The 17,752-nt window shown below is 38.0% G+C and overlaps 1 protein-coding gene across 5 annotated transcripts in view; it reads left to right on the top strand.

Moving 5' to 3' along the window:
* Positions 1–17,752, top strand: part of FOXP1 (forkhead box P1) — a 684,561-nt gene that overhangs the window by 252,121 nt on the left and 414,688 nt on the right. For all 5 annotated transcript variants that reach the window (XM_027864125.1, XM_027864120.1, XM_027864124.1 and 2 more), the window contains exon 3: positions 7,954–8,049. The gene's annotated coding sequence lies outside the window, so the exon portion shown is untranslated. The remainder of the gene's footprint in view (positions 1–7,953; positions 8,050–17,752) is intronic.

Genomic DNA, 17,752 nt, shown 5'->3' with positions numbered 1-17,752 from the left:
CTGCTTAAATTTAACTTTTTTAAGATTAAAAAAAAAATCTTTCCTCAAAGCAGAGAGGGTCTGTTGATATGGCCAGTTTAGTTTGACACCAGTTCAGTTGAATTTTATCCCTACCTTATATGGTACCATGTTTCCAAAGTTCAAGACTTTTAAGAGGCAAGGATATGAAGAATAGATGGCTGATGTATTCATGGTCATAGAGGCTGAAAGAATGAAGAGTTCAGGGAGCCGTGGGACTGCTTGACTGGAAAATGTTTTCTGAGCCTTCTTAAAATCCCTCAATCACTCACTGTCACAGTGCCTGAGAGGATAGGGCTGAATGTTAACATCTGGGAAGAGGGAATGACAAAATCTTTGCTCCTGACCGCAGGGGAAGGAATCTTGAGGTGTAGCATTCATTTTTGAAAACCAGATTTCCTTTACCCCAGCTTTTAATTGTTTTCCCCTAGCCTGTCTATTCTCTCTCACTCTCTGCTTTCTTCTACTCTTTATGGATACTTAGGGAGACACTAGTCACAATACTCTGGACACCATCTCTGCTAATCCTAGACTTTGGGGGCTGGTGGGGATGGGAACTTGAGAGGCCAGAAAGTTGAGCATACATGTTTGGAAAGCCCTTCAAGGAATCAAAAAGACCCACTGTGATTAGATTTTCAAATACTGGAGGTAGCATTTTACCAAGTCTGAATTGGGTTCTGGTTTCTTTACTTTCTGTCACAAAGCTGCCAAATCAAAAAATTTCTGAAGGATAGATCTGTCCATGTTACTCTCTTTCTCAAGAATCCCTAGTGACTCCCACTTTCCCCTAGGATCAAATAAAAAGTCCTCTGTTTGGTATTTAAAGCCCATCATAATCTGGATCCTATATTTCTAAATCAGTTTTATCTTAAAGCCAACCTGCTAACCCATCCACCCACATGGATCCACCTTCCAACCAAATTGACCTATTAAATAGGCTCTTCCCTATATAAAACATTCCATCTCTCATCTCTGTAACTTTTCACAGGGTGTCTCCCATTCCTGGAATGCTCACCCTCTTCACTAACTGTTTCCTTCCTCAAGGATCTTTACTGATCCCCTCCACCCACTCCCAATCACTTGGCATTTTTATGTTTGTCCTATATTTATTTATCTGGGAATGTGTTGTCTTTGCAATAGAATATAAGCTCCTTGAGGCCAGGAGCTGTCTCATTTTCTTCTTTGTATCCTGAGCATCAAGCATAGTGCTTACATATAGCAAGCATTTAATGTTTGTTGATCACTTGATTGCTATATGGTCTTGCTCTATATAGATGAATCATTTGAGGTAAATGGTCTTAGTTGCCTGCAGGGGGAGTGAGTGAGGAAACTTCCATGCCCTTACACCTAGGCTCAGTAGGTGAGAGCTCTCCCCTCCCCTTGGACACCAAGTGAATAGCCAAATATTTACCTTACATCCTGTGGGACAGTGTGTTTTGTTTATAAGATGCCAGGCAGCATGAGCCTATTAGATTTTTTCAAAGAGTGAATGCCTCTGTTATTTTTATGTTAATTGAAGGATAGAGACAATGAGACATTGATGATTAAAAGAGAGAAGATGAAGTGATAAAGTATTATTTTGAATAGGCATTTCTTTAATCCACTAAAAACTCCACCAAGATTATAATCCAAAAGTGATCAGATTCCTACACAAAATTGTGTTATTTCTTCGAAGATGTGAACTATTTAAACTCAATTTATGTGGAGAATCTCATTAAAAAATACTTATTCAATTAAATTAAATGGACTTTTAAGGTATGGTAAAAGTCCTCTTAAAAGTATTATAAAAATGCAAAAAATTTTGCCAGCTTCATTCACTTACGTCTTAAGCATCTTATGGGCTCATTGGTTATTGTACTACAGCTGATAGAAGATTTAGGAAACAGTATATTTGAAAACCCTGTATTTTAGTGTGACAGGTGGAGGAGGTTGTTGGTGGTGGTTAAGGACGTTTGTCTCATCCATCCTACTACCAAAGAAAAAGTTGAAATTCCAACGAAACGCCACAGAAACAAAGTGAATTTAAAAAAAAGCCATATCCTAGAACTGGCAAAAAAAAAAAAGAAGCAGCAGCATAGGATCATGAAGACAGGTAGAATTTTTATACTAGACTGTCTTTCATTAAAATGAATATTATTGTGGGCAGAAGTCCTTAATTGAGTTTTTCTGGTATACTCAAGAAAACTTATAAACAGGAACCTGCCCCAGTGTCTGCTCTAATGAACCTCTTTTAGGCAACAGTTTTAAAGGCTATTGGAATAGAATTAAAGAATCCACTGCCATTGAATTATGAATTTTAAAAGAAAAGGCACATGATTTCCCTCAACCTCCCAGCAAAGGGATATTTTTAGCCCCAAGTTCAGCTATAAAGCTTTTCAGAATTTCTTTTGGTAGCCACCACAATTTCAGGAGCACAAAATACCTGTTCCCTCCATAGCTTTAATAGCGGGTACCTTCTTATTTCTACTTAAGAAAGCTTTCTCTTAACATGTAATTGGGGGAAAATAAAATATTATATATTAAAAAGAAACCCTTCGAATATGTTCTTCTTGTTAAAATGGTAGTAAGCTTATTTGTTCAAAACAGCTATGGTATTTCAATGATATTCACTGCCTCTCTGATATTTTCATAGGCTCCTTGCCCTTCATGAGAGAAGTAACTAGATTAAATTGTTTATATTTAAATGTTATGAGCTGAATTTTAAAAGTGTCCTTAAAAAGAGTTTTGTAAGCCATAAAGCAGGATACATCAGTGTGAGCTAGCTATCCTCTTCTTCATTATGATTAATCTCATTCTCATAATTTTTGATGAAATTCAGATGTAAAGGGTCTTTGGAAAATTCACTCTCCTGCTATTATTTTTTTCTATTTAGTTTTCTGCATACTGTTCCACAGGTGGGTAAAACAATTGCTTTTGAGTTGGAAAGACACTGGAAAGATTCCTTTTTTTAAATTTATGAACTGCTGTTGGAAGGGACATGGCCTCTTTGCCTAGGAGGAATCATTAGAAAGAGGGCCTGATAACTTTACTCCCAGACTAAATGAATATTTCAGCATTTGGAGACATAATGATGATTTATAACAATTTCTAAATTTATAACAATTTCTAAAGAAATAATTTCTAAAGAAACTTGGTTAAGTAAATAAAAATTGTTTTGGCATATGAATCTGCTTTACCACATGTTGCATGTCATTTAGACATTTTGGCATTCTAAAATTAAAGATATATCTCAGAATGAATAAATGTAGAAATACATGCTAAACTAATTGTATATATAATGAAATTTGTGTTCCTGAAATGATTCTGCCAGAAGTTTATATTTATTTTATTCATATAGTATTTATTAAGAGGTTACTGTGTGCCCGTGGTAAATGCTAGGCATACAAAGACAAAAAAGAAACTGTGTTAGCCTCCAAGGATCTTACGTTGAGGTGTAGGGGTGGGGTGGGGTGGGGAATAGGAACATGTACACAGGTAAAAATAAGATATATACAAAATAATTTTGGGGAGAGGGAAGAGTACTAACAATCATGTGGGGGAGATCACAAAAGGAAAAAGACTTTAGTTCGATAATTTATATATATACGTGTGTGTGTATATATATTTATACATATGTATGTATGTATGTATGCATGTATGCATGTATGTATGTACTTGTAAAGAAAGGCTAGAAGGTAGCACTTGAAGTGAGCCTAAAAGGAATCTAGGGGTTCCAACAGGTGAAGATGATATAGATGATATATTCTGTACTGGGGACAACTTGTACAAAGGCATACAGTAGAAGGTGAGATGTTCTGTGTAAGGAATAACAAGTTAGTTCTTTGGGTAGAATATAGGGTGTATGAGAGTAAAATAAAATCAGTGTAGAAAAAGGTAGATCGGATTCAAATTGTGAAGGACTTTGAATCTCACACATTCACATTTTATCATAGAATCATAAGGGAGCCATAGAAGCTTCTTGAGTAAGGGAGTGATATGTTCATACTTGCACTCTAGGAATATCACTTTGCAGTTATGTGGAGGATGAATTGGGAAAGGGGAATACGGGATGCAGGGAGGATAATGAGGACATTACTGATAGAGTCCAGGTGCGAGGTGATGAGATCCTGAACTAGGGGGGTGGCTGTATGAGCAGAAGGAAGAGTACTGATCTGAGTGACACCACAGAGATAGAATCAACTGAATGGATATGGGGGATGTGGTCAAGTAATAGGCCAAGAACATCTCCTGAGACTGTGAACACGAATGACTGGAGGCATTGTGACTGTAGGGCAGCCTTTCATTTCATACATGAAGAAACTGAGGCCTAGAGGAGTTATGTGACTTGCCTGGAGTCTCATGCATAGTCAGTGGCAGTTTTAAACATAGATCCTTTGTCAATGACAGTCTTGAACCCAGATCCTTCGACTCCAAACCCAGTGGTCTTACTATCATGTAAAGTTGCTGAAAAAAGGAAGTTAATGAGGGGTGGGTGTCTGTAGGAAAGGTAGGGGGAAGTAGTTGGGAGGAGAAAATGAATTCTGTTTGGAAAAATCCAAGTGGAGATGTCCAGTAGGCAGCTGGTATTGTGTTACTTCAGGAGAGAGATGAAGGCAGGGTTTGTATATAGATTGGGGAATTGTCTACATAGAGGTGATAATTGAACCCCTGAAAGCTGATTGTCAAGCAAGAGAGTATGGACAAAAAGAGAAAAGGAACTAGGTTTTATTCTGATGTTTTAGTAGATCAGATGTGACTGGATGGTAAATAGTGGAAATCTTTATCCCTAATGGCAGGAGGCTCATTTGTTCAAATGTCTTCATTCTTACATAATTTAAAGGGCTCACATCACTCTGTACTACCACAGTATTCTTTTCTATTCCTTAGCACTTCTAATAGAGCTCACCTTTTTGAAGTTATTGATTTGAAATTATGACTTTATGAGTATTTTAGGATTATAATCACCATTAAAAGGGTAAAATTGATCTTACCAAAATAGAGATTTAATTTAAAGTAGAGAGAACTTGGTTATAGGGTTTAGTAGACTAGAAACAAGATCTAGGAGAGAATATGAAGTATCTCATGTTTTATTTTTTTAAAAAATTCTCAGTTTTATTTTACCACAGATTATGGGAAACAAAGCAGTTTTTATTAGCCTCTTATATAGGAACATTACCATGAGGCAATTTTTCCTCTTCCAAGATCCAACCAAAATGTAAGGTAGAAAAGTTCAATGACCATTTCAATGAGTCTGGTCATTCCAAAGATTCTTAGATGGTTCTTGAATGTCTTTTAGTTCTGTAACTAAGTTGCTGAATTGAATAGATAGCAAGTCAAATAATTTAGGTCTTTCAAGCTATTCTAAAATCTTATCCTACCTGAGTCTTAGTATCCTTCATTCTACAGACACCAGACATATATTTATTGACAGTATTTGATGGTTATGGGTGGTTGTGATTTGGTCAAGTTGATTTTTTTCGATGTACAATTCCTTACTTTTTTTAGAGTGGTACTTTGTTATGTTAAAGATGCAAATTTGCTATTCAGGAAACACATTTTAATCATTTACCGTATCAGACAAATGATGGTTAGTATTTTGAAGATAAACACTAGGATTCTCATTAATGTCTATGTTGGAATAATTAGTAGATCCCCCATATACTCAAAGGCGATAAAAGAAAACTTGCTTTTTACTGAAACGACAGGTTGACAGAAGCATCTTGGAGTGTGGTCATTAGTGTGTCTACAATCAATGTCATGTTACTGTGTCAAATTAGTTAATGTCCCCTTAGGAGGGAAGTTGGACCTACAAATTATCTTCCTACATCCTTGGAAACCATGTTTGCTTAAACCTCTGATCAAGTGTGAGCAAATTATTAACATGGCTCATAAATTAACTAGTGTACAGGCTTATAACATTTTACAAGTAGATAATAAAGAAGAAGAAAGTTTTCCCATTACATCGTACTTATTTCATCTCTGTGATTATTGTGTCTTTGCTTAGCAGTGTACAATTGATTTTTTTTTTTGTTTTAGAGGAGAAGTGCATAAAATGTCAGAACAAGTATTTAGAAAATGTAGGACCAAAAAGGAAGCAAATGTAAATCCATTGAAAACAATATAATTAACTTTGTTATCTCAATGCTCTGATAAGTCCTTGACAATAGTCCTTCTTGTGTAGTAGCAGTTGTTCATTAATGAGTTCACCAATTAAGTTGGAAAGATTACAGCCTTTGCCAATGGGACTTATCTAGAAAAAGCATTTATTTTATTTTATTTTATTGTTACTATACCCTTACCAGGCTATAAGCCTCTTTGTAAAAGAGGAATAAGACTCACTCTTATGAATGTTAAATCCTATTAAAGTATAACGATTCTTAAACCATAGCAAAACGTGCAAATTGTTTACACACAGACAAAACCCATAGCTAGAAAACGTCCAAAGAAATCATTTGGCCAAACCCATGTCTTGTCAGTAAGGGATGGTAAAATGTAGTCCTACCTGTTGCCAAGATTAGGGATTCTGAGTAGTAGCCAGGGAAGCCACCTCAGTACTTGGTTTCTGGATATTAAGTGGCTACTCAAATCATAAAACTCAACTCTTCACACGCATCTCCTTTTGGTTTCAACTTTTTTGTCTGATTAGGTTTGAAAATTCACATTCACATTCACATTCATAGGCTTGCTTCTGCTTTTCCTGTTGAAAGAGAAGACCAGAATTACCACCACTGCCATCCCCCAACCACATATACAATAAGAAACCTACACTCAATGCTTTCTATTCATTATGTCGTTACATTCTCCCACATGCTAGAGAGTCTTCTATAACTTGACGGCTAAGTTCTGTTATCAACTGCAGAATCAGTGTAGAACAGCCTAGCATGCAGAAAAGTGTGCGATAGAAGCTGATTCACAAAAACTTTATGAAAGTACTTGAGAACTAGTTGACCTGTCAGCAACTTTAACTTACTTGGAAATGGATTTAGTAAATACTCTACTAATAACATAACTGAACTAGGTTAGCCGCAGCACCTCAGCACATACGCACGTGTATGCTTGCCAGTAACTCAAAGGGAAACCACCATGATGTTCTCTTGCCTTTTCATCATGTTTGGGACACTTGGGTAATAGTTACTCACTGGAGCACATACGAATTAAGAATCTAACTAGTGGGAGAAAATGCTGGTAGGAGTGAGGGGTGTCTGTTTGTTTTGAATATTCCTGCTACTAGGCATTCTCAGATCTAATTGTTTGGGGGAAACTAACCGGGCAACTTTGAAAGACTGAAAAACTGTGATCAATCAACTAGAATTCCAGAGGATTGACAAGAGAGCATGCTACCCATTTCCCAATACAGAGGTGATCAATTCAAAATGGAGACAGACAGACATTTTTGGACATGGCCATTGTGGGAATTTGTTTTCTTTGGTTATAAACATAGTTCTTTTACAAGAATCTGATTTTTTTCCCTTTTGCATTTAAATGGAAGTGGGGGATAAAGGAGAGAGAGAGAGAAAAATAAATGGTTTTTTTGAAAAAAACATTTTAAAAAGAAGAATTATGTGAGTTCATACTTATGCTGAATTAGCAAAATAAAACATTTCTGTCTTCATTCTACTTGTGAAAATATTTAATAAGAAAAATTCAGTTTGGGCAAATATATTTTTCCAAGGCAATAGGTAGATGTACCTATTTTGATTGTGGGAACTTTCATTCCATTTTATGCTACCATACTTCCAAGATAAATTCTTTATCATCAAGGTCTTCTTTCACATTACAAAGTTTACAGTAGAAGGTAAACTTTACAAAGTTTAAATAGAAGGTAAATCTATTCTAGAACTAATGATATATGATTAAGAAACATTAAACTACATAAGTTAATGTATCTTGCCTGTAAGACGTCCATCACTGGACCAACAACCTTATTGATCTCACTTCTTTTCTTTTCGTTTGCAGAATCTAGCTGTGTGTTGCTGTCCAACCGTACTATGCGTGCCACACAACAGTGATCCCCGACCTTTTTATGGCTGTGAGCCACTTTAAAAGTTCAGGGTAAGTGGTGAATCTCATTCACATTTCACATGTTGTAAATATTATAATATAGGTTTTGTTCCACAGATATCAAATGGGCCAAATGAGAGAAGAAAATATTGAAATGGCTCTAGCCAAGAAGTGAACCTCTTATAGTTAATTTCAAGGCTGACAGTGGCACAGATGAGTTTGTTGTCTCCTACCCTGGAACAGTTTCATGTTTTTATGGGTTAAAGTCTGTCATTTTATGCCAACCCTTTGCCTATGGAGGAAATATTTTAGGATAGAAAGAACCCCAAACCAGTAAACAGAAGGCCTGAAATGGACTGCGGCCTTCTCCATTTCATGGAACTTAGGATCTTGCTAATTTTGCAAATTCCTGTATTGACACATTTCTGTCTAGTGAAACCTCCCCCCCACACACACACACACCTGTTATTGCTACCACACCACTGTCATCTAACTTCCATCCTCCAGTTTATCTGATCCCTGTTATCTAGCATTATGTCCCCACACACAAATAACATTTCCCTCCTAAAACTTCTGGTTTTGTTTTGTTTTGTTTTGTTTTGTTTTATCTCTATTGAATTGCCTTACTCCTCTACAGACCTGCTCTAGGCCTGTTCACTCTCTTCTCTAGCTAATTTTACTAAGCTCTTCATAACCTTACCCTACTCCATTCTTACCTACTCTATATCCTCAAATGTTTTTTCAAAAATTTCTTTCGTGTCCCCATTTTCATTGAAATGAGACTTTTTCCATTGATCATGTTACTTGAAATTGCTCTTCAAAAGAGGCTACCTCTTTTCCTGCTCAGAATCATACAGGAAGAGGTATCGGTACATTCCTTATTTTTCCTTGCTACTATCCTCCCTTGTTAACCTTTCTTCCATCAAAGTACTAGAATCTCATCACAACATCTCTCTTCCCTTGCTGCTGTCCTGGCAGCTCCTAACTGCCTCTGGCTCACAGTTTGAGTCTCCATGCCTCTGCCATCATCCTTGAGGCCTTCAAGGATGACCCTTCTTAAATGTTCACTGCACAGTTTCTCAGCTCCTGTAGACTTCACCTCCATCCTCAGCTTTGTCCCAGCATGATTAAACCTTAGATCTCAGCATCTCATGGAGCTATACCTCCTTTATCCAAGATAGTGAACTTGAACATTCCTTCTGAACACACTTTTCTATCCTTCTACCTCTCCCTTTCTTTGCTCTTATCAGATCCTGAAGTTTATGTCCCCATCCAGCTAACCCATTTTATTTTCTTACTCTGATTTAACTTGTCACCAAGTCTAGTCTTGATTCTATGTTCAACTACTTTATAGAATCATAGAACCATGGATTTAGAGCTAGAATGAACCTTTTGATTTTACAAGTGAGGAAACTGAGGCCTAGAGAGATTAAGTGAATTCACTCACCAACTCCTAGATTCCTTTATTTTTAAACTTTTAGGCCCCTATTTGCTGATCCTGAATTCAAGCTACCTCTAAATATCCTATTTCTTTGTTCCTGAGTTGCTGCACATTGATGAAGGAAGTCACAAAATCATGCTGATTTTACCCAGTACACAACTAGACCACAAAACCTCAGCTAGCACCTGACTGCTACTTGGCAGGCTTGTTATTATTCTGCATTTATTGATTGCTTATCTTGTCCCCCATGGTGATTGTTCCTAACCTTTCTTCTTTGCTGATCTCTGACTATGGTTCTTCTTTCACAGTTACCACCAATTGTCTAGAATTCTAGTTCACTGGGAAGATAGAAGCCATCTGATGGGACTTTCTATACTCCCCAAAACTTTTCATCCTAATCACTTCTTATCACCTCCTCATTTCCTTCTGTTTCAGAGACAGACATTGCTGAAGCTGATCCCTTTTCCTCTGCCCTTGATACCATTCACCCCAGTCTCCTCCATAGCCTTGCTTTCGCAGTCACCATCTCTCTGTCATCCATCTCCAGTCTCTTGCTCTCCCACAAGTTCCTTTGCGTTGAGCCACACGACTGGGCTTCTTAGCCCTGTCCCGAACAAAGTTGACCAATCAATGTTTCTTCTCTCTATAACTATTGCCAATTTGTCTTTTGTTGTGTGGCGGAGTTTTTGGGGAAAAGAAAGTGTACGTACCAGAATTCACCTTCTACTCTAGTCTTGTTGCTGTCTCCACCTGAGCTCCATTGCTACCTCACCAATTGCCTATTTGACCTTTCAGATGGATTGTCCTATAGGGATCTCGTTATGGCCCAAACAGAACTCATTGGCTTCCCCCCTAAGGACACCCATCTTTCAGACTTTCCTATTTCGACTGAGGCCACCACCACCATCCTTCCAGCCTCCTATGTCCACAGCCTGGCTGTCATATTTACCTTATTGCTTCCCCTCACCTGACATACCTAATCTTATCTGTCAAATCTTGCTGTTTCTGCTTCCCCAACATCTCCTGCACCTGTCCCCTCCTTCCTTCCTCACTGCTCCCACAGCCACTGCTTTAGTTCGTGCAGGCTCTCATCACTGAACTGTTGTAGTAACCTTCTGGTTGGTCTCCCTGACTCGTCTCTCCTCGCTCGAATCTATCTTTCACACAGCTGTCAAAATAATTTTCCTTAAGCACAGTTCTGACCATCTCTCTTCCCTATTCAATAAACTCGAGTATTTCTCTATTGAGGGAAGCTAGGTGGTACAGTAGATAGAGCACTGGGCTTAGAATCAATGAAACTCATCTTCATGAGTTCGAATCTGGTCTCAGACACTAACTGTGTGACCCCAGGCAAATCTCTTAACCTGTTCTCCTCAGGGGACAACCAATGTAAAGACACCTATCTGCAAAGTGGGGCAGCTCAGTGGTACAGTGGACAGAGTGCTGGACCTGGAGTCAAGAAGGCTCATCTTCCTGAGTTCAAATCCAGCCTCAGACACTTACTAGCTGATTGACCCTGGGCAAGTCACTTAACCCTGTTTGCCTCAGTTTCCTTATCTACAAAAGAGGGATGTGTAGCATAATAAATGACTACTAAGTTCTCTTCCATTCCGCCAAATTTTATGATCACATTCCCTACCAAGTAAAGTCCAGGCTTCTTTGCCTGACTTTAAATGCATTCCTAGTACCAACCTACCTACCTTTTTAAACTTATCTATCATCTTCTTCCCTTCCACCAATTCTATTCTCTAGCCAAATTAGTGTATTAGATATCTTTTCCATGGCCCCTTAATTTTCTGACCTTTTTGCCATCATTCACTGTTAGCTTTTCCTCAAATATTCTCTTCCTGTTGAAATCCTACCCATCCTTAAAGAGCAGTTCAAATGCTACCTCCTTCATGAAGTCCTCCCTGATCCTTTGATTTGGTAATGGTCTTACCCAATTCTTGGAATACTTTGTGCCTCTTAACTTATATACTGTATTTTATTATGATTATTTGTATTGTATTGTATTATGTTGTATTATAGTAATCTGTATAGGTGGCCTCTTCTTGTATTAGACCATAACAATCCACTAGGCCCAACTCTTACCTAAACTTTATTTCCCTCCTAACACCAAATACAGTGGTCTTCAAATAGTAGGCCTCTAAAAATGATTGGTAAATTGAATGGGCCTATCATTGACTCTCTCTTAGATTTTCTTCATTAAATAAAGCGCCCAGCCTATTTATCAAAGTTGTCGTGAGTTAAAAGAATATCTATAAATGTGCTTTGAAAGCTTAAATCACTCTACGGAGTCTTTTATGCAACCAGTTGAGTTCCTCAGATAATCTACACTTTTTCACTTTCACTCACACTGGCTATCATTAGCTAAATGAATGCGGAGACAGGCTAACCTACCCTCTAAGGGATGTGATTGGTCTGTCAGGTTTTATAGTCTTGGATTATGGAGAGGCATTAGAAATGACACAATTTACATATCATTTGTAAGAGGATGAGAGTATGTGATATATAATGGGCTAAAGATCAAAGACCAAAAAAAGGAAGAACAATTCAGTTCCTAAATTGTTTTTCTATGGAATGTTCTCTATTCTGTTTCTTCTACCTGCTTTATAGCCATTAGTCAGTGTGTCTTTTGGACTGATACAAATATTTTTAAATTTCACAACAGGAAGTGAGCTTTAGCAAATATGGTTTTGGAGGGGGGTCGGTTACAACACTAATTAAAACAGAAACCTATAATTTAACAAGCGATAATTAACTTTGAGATTAAACTAGATAATACCACAATTAATGAATTTTCCAATTGTTTTTCCCTTAATGAAAAACATTAGCTTGTATTTGGTCGGTAGCCATTTACATATGTGTGGTAGTAGGATGGGGTTGGGGGTCAGGGCTAAGGACTGAATGGTAACCATCTAGCAAAGTAATTAAGGTTCTACTTGCACTAATATCGTCAACTATGCTCATTTGTTTCTTTGAACCCAGTTTCCCTGATTTCATTAAAATCATTGGTGCCTGTCAATAAATGATAATTTGTTTAAATTTCACATCTTTTTTTCCTGGTAGGGGCCCAACTGTAGTCAACATTTTAGCACAGTAATAACAATTTTAATTAAGCAAAATGTAAGATATATGTAGGGTATTATCTGAAGTTGAACCAAACCAGTGATTATCATACACAGTAGCACTATAAATCACCCCCAATTTCATAAATTTGGCAAAGGTTCTTCCCTGCAGTGCATAGTAGAATATTTTTATTCTTTAATAATAACATAGGGTGGTAGCAATAATGGTAGCTAGCATTTATATAGGCTTTACATTTTGCAAAGTGTTTAACCAATGTTATCTTATTTGATTTTAACCACCCTGTGGGATAGGTGCTATTATTATTGTCTCCCTTTTACAGATGAGTAAATTGAGTCTGAGAGAGATTAAATGATTTGCCCTGGGTCATACAGCTAGTTCATGTCTGAAGCAGAATTTGAATTCCAAGTCTTTCTGATTCCCATGAGACCCTTAGCTGCATACTGGGTAGAGGTCCAGGAGACTTGGCTTAAAATTCCAACTTTACCATTTACTAGCCATAGTGACCTGTGCAACTTCACTTTCTTCCTTTTTGATATGATCTTGTCCATGAGACCATCTCTGCCCCATATAGCCAAATACAATGTCTTCCTTTGCAAATTTTCATAACGTTGTGTGAGCCTGTACTTGGCATTTTTGACTCTATAATAACGGAAATTTCTGTAGTACCGATTCTAACTAATTTACAGACTTGATCCTTGTGATCATCACAATAACCCCTGTGAGGAAGGTGTTACTCCAGGATAAAAGAAAGTAAACATCCCAGAACTGATAAGTATCTGAAAGTGGACTTGAAACTGGATCTTCCTGGATCCAAAGGTAGAAAAGAAATATCCTTCGCTTTCCAGGGTTTTACATTCTCGATTTGGAAAGGGGTGGTGGTGGTGGTGGTGGATGAATAACATGCCTAAAAATAGGTCAATACAAAATAGACATTAAGTAAATACAAAGCAATTTTGGTGAGGTGGGGAGTTCAGTAACAATTGAGAGTATCAGGAAATTTCTGTGGTAGATGTAAGCCGATATAATAAGATGTGATATGATATGATATAATGCAACATAATACAATACAATATAATGTATAATAGTAACTAAGATTTCTATAGAACTTTACATTTTGCGGAGTGTTTTATGTATGCTATCTTATTTGATTTTCATCTATGCCATGAGGTAGGTACTATTATTGTCATCCCCATTTTACCAGTGAGGAAACTGAGGCAAATAGAGATAGAGATCCAGTGACTTGACCAAGGTCACACAGCTAATAAATATCTAAGGCTGAATTTGAACTCAAGTCTTTCTGGCTCCAAGTCTAACACTCTCCACTGTACCAACTAACTGCCTCCAAATAATTATGGGTGTTTTGGTCCCATTAGACAGTTGGGAAGTCCAGCTTTTGTTTCTGTGACCTTTTGTTTTTGTCTGAAGGACAGGGCTTTGCCATATTCCTAAAATAGTCTCATTCAAAAAAAAATGCCATTTGCCTAGCATCATTCAGTGACTGCTTTCATATTTGTATTCCTGGTGATAATCTGAGACCATTTGTAAAATTTCACAGGAGCAGGCTGATAGATGATCTCTTCCCTTCTGTGTGCTTATCGCCAGTTCTTAACTGCTGATTCCACAAAGCTTTCCTTAATCTCCTGCCTGTCTTCTTAATAATGCCCTCAAGAACATAGTCATCAGAATAGAACAATTCCTGCAGGCTTATGCCTAAGACCTTTGGTAATGTTGACGTTCAGACCTGCATCACCTTCACTTGGAATTTTACTATAACCTCTTAAATGGTCTTCCTATTCTCTCTTTATTTCCAATCCATTCTTCATGTCCTTGCCTAAGTAATTTTACTAATACAGTGCATTGATGATGTCACTCCCCTGATCCAAAGTCTTTGATAGCTCCCCATTGCCTGCCAAATAAAATACAAACTGCTTATCCTGGCCTTCAAGACTCTCCAGGATTTTAGCCTTTTCTTTTTATATTCTCCTTCCTTCAGCCAAAAGTGTTCCTTTCAGATGCTGATGACACACCTTCCCTTCCCTCAAGGTCCTGCTTAGAAGCTACTCTATTGATGGAGCTTTAGCTGACCTCCCAAGCTGAGAGAGTGACCTTTCTCATCTCCAATTTTTCACAACTCTTGTCTGAACTTCTCCTTTGCTCTCTTTTGTTACAAGTCATATCTTGATTTGTATCAAAATATATGTGTGGAGCCTACCTCCTTACCTGATTGTAAGGTGCTTGAAGGCCTATAGCTGTGTACCCTTATGACCTAGTATAGTGACTTACCTGTAGTAGGTAATTTAATGCCTGATGAGTTCAATTAAGTTAAATGCCCATGGTAAATAGCATTGAAAGTATTTTGGAGATAAAGAAATATAATGTTAAATTCCTTGTTCCTTCCTGAATGTTTAAGCAATATTACATCAAATGGATTGAATAAAATTGGATCTACTCCTGGGGAGAAGAGGAAGGTTTGGTAAGAGTCTGTTTTCTTTGGCTCACTCAACCTTAGCTTTCTAGAATAACAGCGTTGGGAACATAGGATGCCAAACTTTCTTCTTTGCTACAAGAGCCTGGTCATAGTGGGACGGCCAGGTGATTTCCTGAGGTCACTGGATGCATGGGAGTGGTCTTGATGTTCTTCCTTGTAACCAAAATGTGTGCTAATTGTTGATTTATAATTTATAAATTTGTTGATGCATAACTTGTTACATACACTACTTTCCCCAAGCAACTTCATGACTCTTTTGTGCCTCTGCTGTACTATATATTCAGCATGTGACAATATTTCCACATTAATTAATAACTTTAATCATGTTTACTACAATAAAAGTGAATGGTAGTTCAAAGAAATGAGAGACACAGCCAATATGTGTCAGAGACTGGACTTGAACCCAGATCTTCCTGGCTTTGTGGCGGGTTCTTTAGTATTTCATGGTGACTCAATACAGAGAAAAAAAAACACAAATAAATGCAAGTAGTTAAATGCAAATTAGTTAGAGAAGGAGAGCACTAGTGTTTGGGAGGAGATCTCGAAAAGCTTCAAAAGGTTATGCTTTGAGCTGGTCTTGAAGGAAAAGAGGGATTTTCTGAAGTGGAGGTGAGGAGAGAGTACATTCCTAGCAGGTGGAAGAGCCAGTGCAGAATCACAGAGATGGAAGGTAAGAATGATGGCCAATGAGGTTGGAAAGATAGGCTGGAGCCAGGTTATGAAGGGCTTTAAAAGCAAAACAGAGAATCATCATATATTTCATTGTAGATGCAATAGTGAAGCATTGGAGGTTAAGTGGGGAAATGAAATGGTCGGATCTGATTTACACTTAAGGTAAATCTCTTTGGTTGAGGCTGGACTGGCATGGGGGGAGGCTTGAGGCAGAGTCACCAATCAGGAGGCTCTTGGCTTTTGTATCATGAGCAGAGGACAGGTCGTCAACCAAAAATTGTCTTTATTGTCATAGTGTGCTTTCTTGCCCTTTTCTCTTAAATGTGGCAATCATCATGGTACTTGATGTCTTATTGAATGTTTTCATGTTCTACAAAGGAAGATGATTGTTTTGAATTAGGTAGCAATGAAAGAACTCTCATCAGGATGAACTGCCTTCTATTGTTGTTGACAGGCCTTCTGTTTGGGGTTTGTACACCACGGAGGATGGTGCCCGTGATAAACCTCAAAAGCCTGTGGTACCACGATGGGTAGGGTCCAGCTGAAACCCTCAAACCAAACGAATTAAGAGTTGAAGTTGACAAGTTTCCCCTAAACTCTCTTGTTGTGGGTAGATATTTTCATAGAAGAGACAGCATGCATTCTTTGAACCCCAGAAATAGCTAGAGATGGTTGTCTGAACCTCTTTTATCTAGCTATTGAAAATAGTGTGCTAAGTGCTTTTGTCTTTAAAGATTACATTATTTTATTTTTCTTTTGGAGCAAAAAAACAAGTTTGTGGATTTTCTTTGCACTTAAGGGCCAACTCCAGGTCATAAGTCAGCCCTCCCATCGCTGCATCCAACTGCATCCACATTTCTCCCTCATCAAGGTATTTGCTGTCACATTTTTTGATGAAGCAATGTACCTACAGTTTATATTAATTGTATTGACACTAAGAGAGGAAGCACACATGTTTTTTCTCCTGAGTCAGAAACAGTCATAGAGGCTGAGTCTGAGGGTCAGTCCCCTTTTGTCTGTGGCAATCTCTTTGGAATTCCCCATGTATGATATGATCACGTTTAAGCCTTCTTAGGTGTGCTAGCAGAACCGCTTTCACTCTGGTCACTGTCACCATTTTACACATGCATTTTCCATTTCCCCATGAATTGAATTATACAGGAAGAGAGTAGCACAATCAAATAGAATAGAGCCTCCTTGAGGAAACTTAGGGTTTGTTAGTTGTGGCTGTATTCTCCTCCTCCCCACCTTGGCCAGTACCTTGTGTACCAAAAGCCTTCAAACACGTGGTTATTGAATGGAATTGAAAATGGTAATGGCAGGTGGAAGCATCATTTCCAAACACCGTGATAAATTTAGGAAAATCTTCCCCTGTTTTAGGTGAACGTAGACAGCTTGCCTCTTGTTCTGTGGCTTACTGGTGGGTGGTCCTCGCTCAGTGCATTTGGGAGCTCTCCGAAAGAGGCACCATTTACTGTTTTGGAAAAGTCCATGGAGCTGTATTGCAAACATATCTCCACAAACTGACTTAGGGGTATTGTTTTCTCTTGGCAGAAATGTTTTCAGTTTAGGATCATTTGTACGCTTCATGCTGTGTCTTTGTACTCAGATGCCATCTAAATGGGCTGATTTGATTTTCCTTGAGTTTTTCAAATATTCCAGTACTTTGCTTCTGTAGAGCAAGTGCTCTGTGAAATAAAACTCTGCCATGACTTTCTACTGGGAGGCCCAGATAATTGGGACATCCACTTAATTGGCTTATTTCTGTCTCTAGGAGGATGTGCCTGTTAAGACAGTTTCTCTATATCTCTGATTCAGTTTTTTCTGGTACATTATTCTAATTAACCTCAGCTCTGTAGCTCTCATCTCCGTTCGTATTAGCCTCTGACCAGTTAACAATTGATTCGTTCTGCTCAATCACCTGTGTGAAAAGTGCTGCAAAGGCGAGAGCTTCCCCTTTCCCAAGGAGCTAAATGATGTGTTTTCATAGTGAGTGGGTGTGACTTTGTGTTTCAGGGGCAGGGTGCTTCTCCGTGATGATTCGCCAAGTCACAAACCTGTTG

The sequence above is a fragment of the Vombatus ursinus genome, unplaced genomic scaffold (genome assembly GCF_900497805.2).
Source record: "Vombatus ursinus unplaced genomic scaffold, bare-nosed wombat genome assembly UNPS02014773.1, whole genome shotgun sequence".
Classification (NCBI taxonomy): domain Eukaryota; kingdom Metazoa; phylum Chordata; class Mammalia; order Diprotodontia; family Vombatidae; genus Vombatus; species Vombatus ursinus.
This window is presented reverse-complemented; position numbering and strand designations above follow the sequence as displayed.